The sequence below is a fragment of the Gallinula chloropus genome (assembly GCF_964237585.1).
Source record: "Gallinula chloropus genome assembly, chromosome: 11".
NCBI classification, from domain to species: Eukaryota; Metazoa; Chordata; class Aves; order Gruiformes; family Rallidae; genus Gallinula; species Gallinula chloropus.
Window position 1 is genome coordinate 7,958,073 of NC_140096.1, and position 9,716 is coordinate 7,967,788.

A 9,716-nucleotide genomic window follows, 5' to 3' on the forward strand; every position below is an offset into this window, starting at 1 on the left:
AACTGAGGAGGGATACTAGACCTGAGAAGATGCCAATAAGTAACTCGTAACGCAGATGTTCTAATTGCAACGTACCCGTGTCGGAGCACAGCCCTTCACTTTGAGGAGCATGAACAAGCTGACAGCAGATATGAATCGGTGTCATCTCTCCAAGTACAGAAAGGAGATCTCGGAATCCAGTGTGGCTGCAAGGAGGTTGCTCTGGTGCTGTAGAAATCAATGGCACAACTTGCACGGGCTTGAGAGAGAGTGTTGTTGTGACTTGGTGTTGTTGAGTGTAGTTGTGTAATTGATAGCGTGCTGGTGAAAGAAACTGTAGGAGGAGGACAAATAATAGTAAGGAGGTAGGAATGGAACAAATTCTGAGATCAAGGGTGACGCTCATGTGCCAGCCTGTCAAATTAATAGCAGAGACAAAAGCTAACACAGAGCACTAGAGAGCAGATTGTGTTAAGTCAACTGAACTGCTCTGGTTTACATATGTGCCATGCAAAGTGACTTTGGAAATGATTTAATTTTCCACTGTGTACACACAGGGTCCTGAAAATAGCACAAATACTTGAGCAGATTTGCTTAAAGAACTGAAAATTTTCCCTTTCCTAGGTTGTTGTGGTTTAAAATAAATCACGTTTCCATGCATTTTGACTTTCTTGGGCATTATGGGAGATTATAAACTACTTCGTATTCAGGTTGACATTTCAGATGTGGGTGTATGGGGCCCTCGTACATTTTGCAGATATTTTCTTTATCGCTTCATCTATACGTGACCCATCTCCATCAGTGGAACTTGACATGTTCTATGAATTTCCTGCAGGCTCCAGTTTGCTGAGAGGATCTATTTCTTCATTAAACTTTAAATACGTGGGTGCTATCACTCAGCAGTAGCTGCTTATGCTATAAAGCAGTCTTTGAGGCTCTTTGATCCTAAACTACTCTGTGACTCTTGCCTGCCTGGTGGTGGCTGTAGTCTGAACCCTTACCAAATCAAGGAGGGCAGTTGGGACTCCCTTGGAGATCAGAGAACCTTAAACATGAACCCTGTAGTAGCAGCCAAGAGGTGGTTCAAGTCAGAGCTGTTTCAGAGGCTCTGGGACAAGCCTGAGGATTTCTTGAGTTCAACAAATAGTGAGCTCAACGTTTTTTGGGGTACATTTGTGGTATGGTAAGATGTATCTAGTGGCATGTCTAATCCATCTTGCTGGGTATGGCAGAGGAGGCCAGGAAAAGAGAAAAATTACCAAAGGAATAAAGCAGAAAGACTGAAAGGGAAAAAGGAGAGGACAGCTTTCTCTCAAAGAGACCAGGTGGCAGAACTATGCAGCTGAATGTGACCCTCACTTGCTTGTGAAGTACCACCAAATACCTCTCCTCTGTGGATCTGGCAGCGGAGAGAAATGTGATTGTTTGAAGCATGTGACCATAAGGAAATGCTGAGACCCTACAGGTCATGCTGATGTGGGAGTGTCCCCATGTGCAGCTGCCTTTTAGCAAACAAACCCCCGATCCCTGAGATAACAGCCAGTTGTGGAGCAAAACCTGGAAATTAATTATATGTCTCAGCATTTAAAACTGATTTCTTTCACTGTACATCTCATAACAGTTCATCCAACTTTTGTAGTCATGTCTAGCAGTGATCCAGTTAATGATAAATGCTCTGGAAGCACAGAACAATATAATCACCCCTGCACGTGCTCTATGATCAGATTTGTCCCAGTAACACCTTGCTCTGAGGTATGGAAATGTGGAACTAGGACTTTTTGAGTGCCTCACCTGCCTTGCAGTGACCCACAGCCAGGACACCTCAATCGCTCTCACATCAGCGCTGCATTGGGCTCATCCTTTCCTGCAATGGGTATGATCAGGTAAAGAACACACTTTGCTCCTTTGGGGAGTGATCACAGCTTTTACCTAGTTATGGAGATTTGTCCCCAAAGGCAAAACTCAAATATATCTATTGATATAATTCCAATTTCACTAAATAGACAAGGGGACGTTCCTATGTCTTTCCACAACCAGCTTTGCATACCTATGACTTCTTGCCAACTGCAATATTGTACATTTGGCAAACAAATAGTTTACTGCTATCTAGTATTTCTTACTAAGAACTTTTTTCTCAGGATACTGAGAGACATCTCTGTGATATTGTTAACCTCAGTGATACGCTGCAAACTAAGAATAACTTCAGTATAACTGAAAATCTTTCTGGGATCACCAGTGAAAGATATAATTTTACATTAAAGATTGATGTATAGATAAAATCAGAGTAAAATAGAGTTGAAGGTGATGAGCAATGGCTGCGTGCCTCCAGGATGGATCCTGGTTTTTTTGTTTGCAAATTGCTTATTTAGCCACGCACTTGTGAAACAGCCCAATTACAAAAACAAGCCCTGGCAGAAGGGTTTTTTTTTTTTCTCTGAATGCTTTAAGCTGGGGAACTGCCTGAGTAATTTTCTTCTGAGTAGAAGTAATTACCCAGGTTTGTACTTCGTGGCTTTGCTTTTATTAAGGTTTAGAAACAGTACTGTGTTTTGAATCCCATTATTCTTTTCATCCCTAGTGTTAAGCGTAAAGTTGATGAGCTGGCTAAGGGGTATAGGGTGAGCACAAGGAGCCTGGCTTTGCTTGGGGAACAAAAACATGGTTGACATTTATCTGTGGTTAATGAATTCCATGGCTAAAGTCAATCTCCAGCAGCAGCAAAAATTGGTTTATAATGCTATTTCTTCAGTAAATTACATTATAAAATTTCCTTGATTATTCATCTTCCTGGTTTTGAAAATTTCTAAATTATTTTGAAAGCTGAGTGGTAATGAGCTCACAGACAGCTTTTCACATAACTTCCAACTAGTGACAACATGGTCTGTGATTATGGTCTGAGACTGTATTTTTGCTTCTTGATAGTACTTGTTTGCTTTATGCTTTACCAAGCGTTAAGGTAAAACATACTTTATGGTAACTGGAAGCCCTGCTTGTGCTCCCCTGGAGGGAAGATGTGTTTAGGGGTATCTTAACTATCAACGTGCCACTGAAAACTGGTATGACTCTCTTTGTGAAATGCTTGCAGTGGGAGATGGCAGTGGAGAAGTAGCTGTGATATCTATCATCAAACTTAGAAAGTTAACCGTGGCTCTGTATTATGGTGGCTCCATAATTAAGGATGATTGTAGATAGCTGCTAGGTGTTTGCTAAGAAAAGGATCAAAAGGAATTGTTTAAAGGAACCTGTAAACTAACTGTCCTGGAACACCAAGAACATTTAAGCAAAGTATCTCCACATTACCAGTTTGGCAGTGAAAGTCAAAGTCCAGGCATCCCTAAATGAATTGTCTTTGTTATAATGCTAAAACCCACACCCCTGGGTCAAGAAGAGGGCAAAAAGGAACGAAATGAAGTTCAGCAAGGGCAAGTATAGGGTCCTGCACCTAGGAGGAATAACCCCAGGGTAGGTTCTGGGTTGACCTGCTAGGAAACATCTGTGCAGAGATGTCCTGGTGGAAAACAAGCTCTCTGAGTCAGCAATGTGCCCTCATGGCCAAGAAGGCCAATGTTACCTGGGGTGCATTAAGACAAGCATGGCCAGCAGTTTGAGGGAGGTTTTCCTTGCCCTGACAATTCCACATCTGGAGTACTGTGTCCAATTCTGGACTTCCCAGTTCAAGAGAGTCTAGACAGAATCCAGTGGAGGGCTACGAAGATGATTAGGGGGTCTGAATTATCCCTCATATGAGGAAAATTGGAGAGAGCTGTGTCTCTTGAACCTGGGGAAGACTCAGAGGGGATCTGGTTAGTGCTTATGAATATCTAAAGGGTGGAAGCCTAGAGGAAAGGGCTAGACTCTTTTTATTGTTGCCCAGTGAGAGGACAACAGACACAAGTTGGAACACAAGAAGTTCCATTTCAACATGACAAAAAAACTTCTTTACTTTGAGGGTGACAGAGCACTGGGACAGGCTGCCCAGAGAGGTTCCTTCCCTGGAGAGATTCAAGACCTGCCAGGACAGGATGCTGTGCATCCTGCTTGAGGTGATGCTGCTCTGGTCACCTGGACTCTCGTCCAGGTGAAGCCCCTTCCTCCATGCAGGCACAGTGATTGAAGATGACACAGCAATTATTATAATTGCATGTAAATAACTAGCCAGTCGCTGTAACTGGGGACTGTATTACCTTGTGACATTTGTATATAAATATAACGGAAGCTCTGTGTTTGGGTGGAAATCCACTGAGCAGCCAGACCTGAGTAAAAGCTGTATCTCCCCTGGGTGTGAGAACTGCCCTGTTGCACAACAGGTAACAAATCTGCTTTTTGGACAGCTGTGCATCTGCCATGCATGACTACACGATGATGAATCCCCATCAGTGGCAGAGGGATTGTCTACATCCTGCGCAATGTTTTTTTCCCCACTTCAAATGCAGTTAGGAAGTGAACATCACCACTTCTGCTCCTCTGTGTTGAGGCTTTGGGGCCTGAAGAACTTGATTTGGGCCATGAAAACATGTCTCCTTAAGGTGTGGGATGTTCCTTCCTGGGGAAACAGGCTGCTAAATCCAACCCAGTAAGGAAATTGGAGTGGTGGCACTGAGCCTGCAAACCAGGACACATCGCCAAGGCTCCCTCTGCTCTAGAAGTTTTCCTCCCTTGTACCCGGGGGTTTTCACCCTCCTTTGTTGAAAGGAGCTCGTGGTCTGACCATGGCAACTTTTCTGAATGCAGTGCACTCACTATTGCAGTCAGAGCTGCATACAGTGTGACTGGGAGTGCTGGTGGATAGGACTCCAGAAACGAGTGCTTTTATATGTATCCTCAGTAGTGTTCCCAAATGGTCTGTGCTAAATGAAAGGTATCATTTCGTTGAGTCAGCTTCTATCTTAAGAGCAGGGTTTTCACATAATCATGCATCAAAACCCATCATATTTTGGAAAGTGTTCCACTCAATAAAATAATCAACTAAAATAAGCATCTTCCAGTAGTCTCGCAGTGAGTACAGTTAAAATTCAGGTCGTGTTGGGGGCTAACACAGCAATGAATACCTTGTGACAGGCTTGACACTAGATTTTGGCAAGTCAGAGGGATTAATCCCCTTGCTCACAGCAGATTTAGTCCTTCCTGTATTGGGCGTCAAGCCTTGCTGCTTCAAAAGAATCAGCACGCAGACCACAACCTCAGCATGTGTTAGACAAAACAAAAATGGACATTCATTATAAATCATGATGGGTACCAAATAATACTATTTTGAAAACTTCAGGAAACTATTATTTCACCTTATACCCATTTGTTTATGAGCTTGCAGAGGGAATATCAGGATGATTACACAGCTCATGAAAGCTCTGCTGTTTCAGAGTTGGAGTCAGTTGCTAAATCTTCCTTCTTCCAAAAAATTATTGGCAATAAATAGACAGTTTTTTGTTGGACTTCTCCAAACACCTGCTTATGCTGGTGCTGAAAGGTACATGTACAGAATCATATCATTCTGTATGCTGGAGCAGGTACTTGTTGGCCACAGCTGACATCTGAAGATGTTGCGCCGTGAGGGTGTTGTCGGGTGGTTGTTTTGAGCTTTAGGTTACAGATGAAGAAAAGTTGAATTTGTTTGTTCTGGATATCTATAGATATTTATTTGCATGAAATTATATTGAATTACTCATAGTAAGCAGGCTGTTTTCTTCCTGTCTCACCATTTGGGGGGGCTGACTTAGCTAGGAGACAGCAGAGGAGGATCTCCTCTGGGATACAGCTTGGCATGTCTGTGCATCTATCTGATGCCTCATTTCTATAGTCTGCTCTGTTGTCAGCAACATATCCAAAGACCTTTCTAACTGCTCTCTAAGCCCAGCTGTGGACATTAAGGTACAAATACATAGAAATGTAGGTCATTACAGGTTATAGGCAGCTGGTTGTTTTAGAGAGGACAACACTTGGGATCGATTCCCTGTCTGGGTGTATCTACAAATGCAGAGGTGCAGGGCCTGTGGTGAGCAGCTGGATCTGGCCCAGGGATTGCACCAGGACTACAGCATCTTTTCAGCAGGTTTATGAGAAGATAGGCAGTATTTTTTCCTCTGCTTCCCAGTGTGACAAGTAATTTTGAAATAACAGCAAAATGATCTTTCAGGTAAAGAGAGAAAAGGAGATTAAAAAAGGAAGAACAGGTTTTTATAGAAATCCACACCTCTGTGTAATAAAATATCAAGTGCTATGAAGTCAATTCAGCCTCATAAAGTGAATTCAGCCTCATTTTTATTCCTTGTAAGGTCAGAGGCTGGAAATGTAAACGAAAACCTATTCTAGATGTTTCTTCAGGCATTGCACTTACTTCATTAGCCTTTATTTCTTCTCACTTCTGCTCTCTGACAGCCTTTCAGTCTCAGGTTCTTCCTTTTTGAAAAGCTTTGATGTGCTTATCTTTCTAACAAACTGTTTAAGGTCTTGATCTTAATTTAACATTTGTAGGTACCCACAGAGAATTTTGTTAATGAAGTCTTTAAAACACTAAATGAAGCACTACTTTTTTTCATGAATAATGTTTTATCTTTGCCATTATTTTTCCTTTGGAATGACGTTCCTATCTAGCATCAAGGAAATTTTTATTCCTACAAAGCGGCAAGGGGCTTTTAGGGCTAGGGATGTAATTAAAGGAGGATTTAATACTTCTTTTGGGGGGACCTTTGTTAAAAGAATAGGAATACAACATAATTGAAAAGGTCTTTTCAATGAAAGAAGCCTTTGATACCATGAGGCGTGAGAGCTAGTGCTTGCCCAACCTCAGATTAGGAGTGCTTCTGCAAACTGATGCTCTATACTGCTTTCTGGATTGAGCTTGTCATTTTCCCCAACTCAAGTTTGATGTAAGGTAATGAAATGGAAGGTTGTTCATAAACTACGTTCATTAATTTTGGAGCTACTGATGATGGTAGCAGTCTGAATGCCTGAGTCTGTAATGTGGGACTCGTGGGGGTAATTGTAGCCAGACAATGGATGGCAGCGGGTATAGACTGATCTGGCATTTCAGATCCATAATATGAGAGGCAGTGGCCATAAAAGCCTCCTTGAGGCAGAAGGAAGAGACATATATGAGAGGTATAGGTTGGTGTTAAGATGAAGAAAATGTTTCCAAAGGACTCAAGAAACTCGGAAGCCACATCTGCTTTGTTTTTAAGAATATTTGGGGCTATTATGGGATCCCCACTATGGTGCTTAGGGACACGTTGCAGTCTGAAGGAGAGACTGAACCAAGAAGAGAGCAGATAAGAGAGGATCACAATCACTCTGTCCTCTTTGCCTTGACTGCATTTGCAAACTTTCAGTGTAGTCTTATATTGTTTTCTGCTTGAATCACATAAAATATTTCTTTGATACAGGAATCTTTGCATAAAATAACTTATTTAAAAAAACAATAATAATTAAAAAATCTGGTAACAGCTTTCCTGGCACTGTGAGTAGCATAAATGTGCTGCCAGTTTGAAGGCATTTGTCATAACCTTGGTCGCAGCAGACTAGTCAAAATATTATCTCTTTTTGAAAAAACAAAGCAGTATTATTTTCTATTCCAAGAGGTAACTTTAGGGGAAGAAAAAAGTACTTCTGGAATGTAGAATTTGCTATTGCTTTTAATCTGCCAACATCTGGCAGTGTTTTGGTGGTTGTGTTTTTCCTTTTTCCCAAGTGCTTTCCCTCACAAATGAAATAATGTAACTAAATTATTTACATTATCTAAATTAATGTAAAGTATTTCCATTTGGCTAATGTGTTGGTTCTTCTTAATTTTGAAAACAAAGATGTTTTCCTCTGGCTGAAGTTAAGACTCTGCTTTCCCAGCCCTGCTGCTAAAAGGGAGATCTTTAAATCCTAATGCAGGCTCATTCTTTAGATGAGGACTGAATGATCATGAAAAGTGAGAAAGCTGTATGAAGAGATTTGACAAGATTCATTAAAACCCAATTAGAAAATAGTTTTAATTCAGAGCAACGAGGATGGTGAAGGGTCTGTATGGGAAGTCTTGTGAGGAGAAGCTGAAGTCCCTTGATATGAGTCTACAATTAACACTAGGCATCCTATCCTTTTTATCTCTCAAGCAAGAACACTAAAAATTTCATTACATGCAAGTAAACATATATTTTAAATGTATTGTGATCTAAGTAATCTTCATGTTTAATTTATCTCTTTATATAATAATTGATGTTCATTAGGGATTCTGACCAGGCATTAGGTAGGACTAGATTTGTCATAGCACAGTGTAGCATTGGATGTGTGATTCACAAATATCAATGGTGGGAATTTTATCAAGTGAATTGAAATAAAAATTATTTTCAGCATAGTTATGAAAGATTTTTTTTTTTAGAGAGTTTGTGTGTTTTCTGAGCAGTGTAGTCTTAGCATAGACTCAAAACCCATGATGGCACCGTTGAGGGATTTTTTTTATGGTTCTTTTAACTACTTTTATAAGTTTTATTCATTTTAGGATCACATTATTTTCAGTTGTTGGTTCTCAGCCATGGGGAATATCCTCCTCCCCCCTGCTCCCAATATTATAAAAATCGAAATTTCTGCTTGGTTGTTTAATTACAGAATATGAGGTTTGTGAGACTCATAACGATGTGGTCATTTATGACATCAGTAAATCCAGCCATAAAATCCAAGCGTTAGGCAGCTCCTTTGTCCCGTGGCTCTTAAGACTGCTCTTAATTCCTTTCTTTGCACCAGTGAACCTGCCAAGCATGCAGTTTGTTATGCCCTGGTAGGTGTCTTGTGAAGCCAGTCCTTTTCCCCAGTGCCTGCCAATTCCCTGGCTCTGTTTCCTCTGCAGTGTGGCTTATCTGTGCAACATTGTGCAGCCTTCTGAAGTTGGGGAAAACCTTTAAAGAAACGTTGTATTTTGGGTTGAATGCAGGTGTGGGTACTGGGATGATGGTGTGTTGAAGTGCTGGATTGTGGCTGTTGAAACGCTGAGCCTGCAATATGATTCATTAGAAAATGATTGGGAAAGGTAAATGAGTTCTGTGATGTAATGCTTTTTTATTGCATTTATCACAATTACATGCAATTCATGTAAAAGGATTTTTGGAATCTTAAACCATAGGAAACAGTTTTATATGAGCAAATCATATGGAATGTCATGGCAAATTTCAGGGAAAGAGATGCCCATCATGTCCTCACTGTAAGTCTTGACCATAATGAGTTTAATTCCCAGTTTGGTCATATTCAAAACTTCGCTGGAAGTTGCAGCTGCTCAGTTCTTAGCCCTGTGGCATGGGTCATTAGGGACTGCTGCTCTTTGGCTGACCAACAACCACGTGAGAATTGTTTCCATGAACTGATCTTCCAGTAACAGGATTTCCCAGAGGAAATTCAAGTTTTAAGTCTTCATAATTTTGAGTGAAAATCACTTTGGAACTCTGCATTAAAGGGGAAAACCCTCGTAAGTTATTTATTTCACAACTCTAATTATATGAATAATGATCTAATCTGAATAAAATGACTAAAAAATGGGATATTCCACAGAGAACCCCTCAACATCTAAATCCAAGCCAGCCCAGTGGCTCAGATATTATTAGTTATTGAACTTTCTTTGAGACTATCTTGAAAGACAATAAGCTGCACTTTTCCTGTGTTAGGTAGGCTACATCTAATGCTAAAAATGTGAAGTGTGGTCTCATAGATTTTTAAATGTTAAATAAGCATTTTGTGAAGGCAGTGGCTGTAAGAGAGGCCCTGGTGTCCGT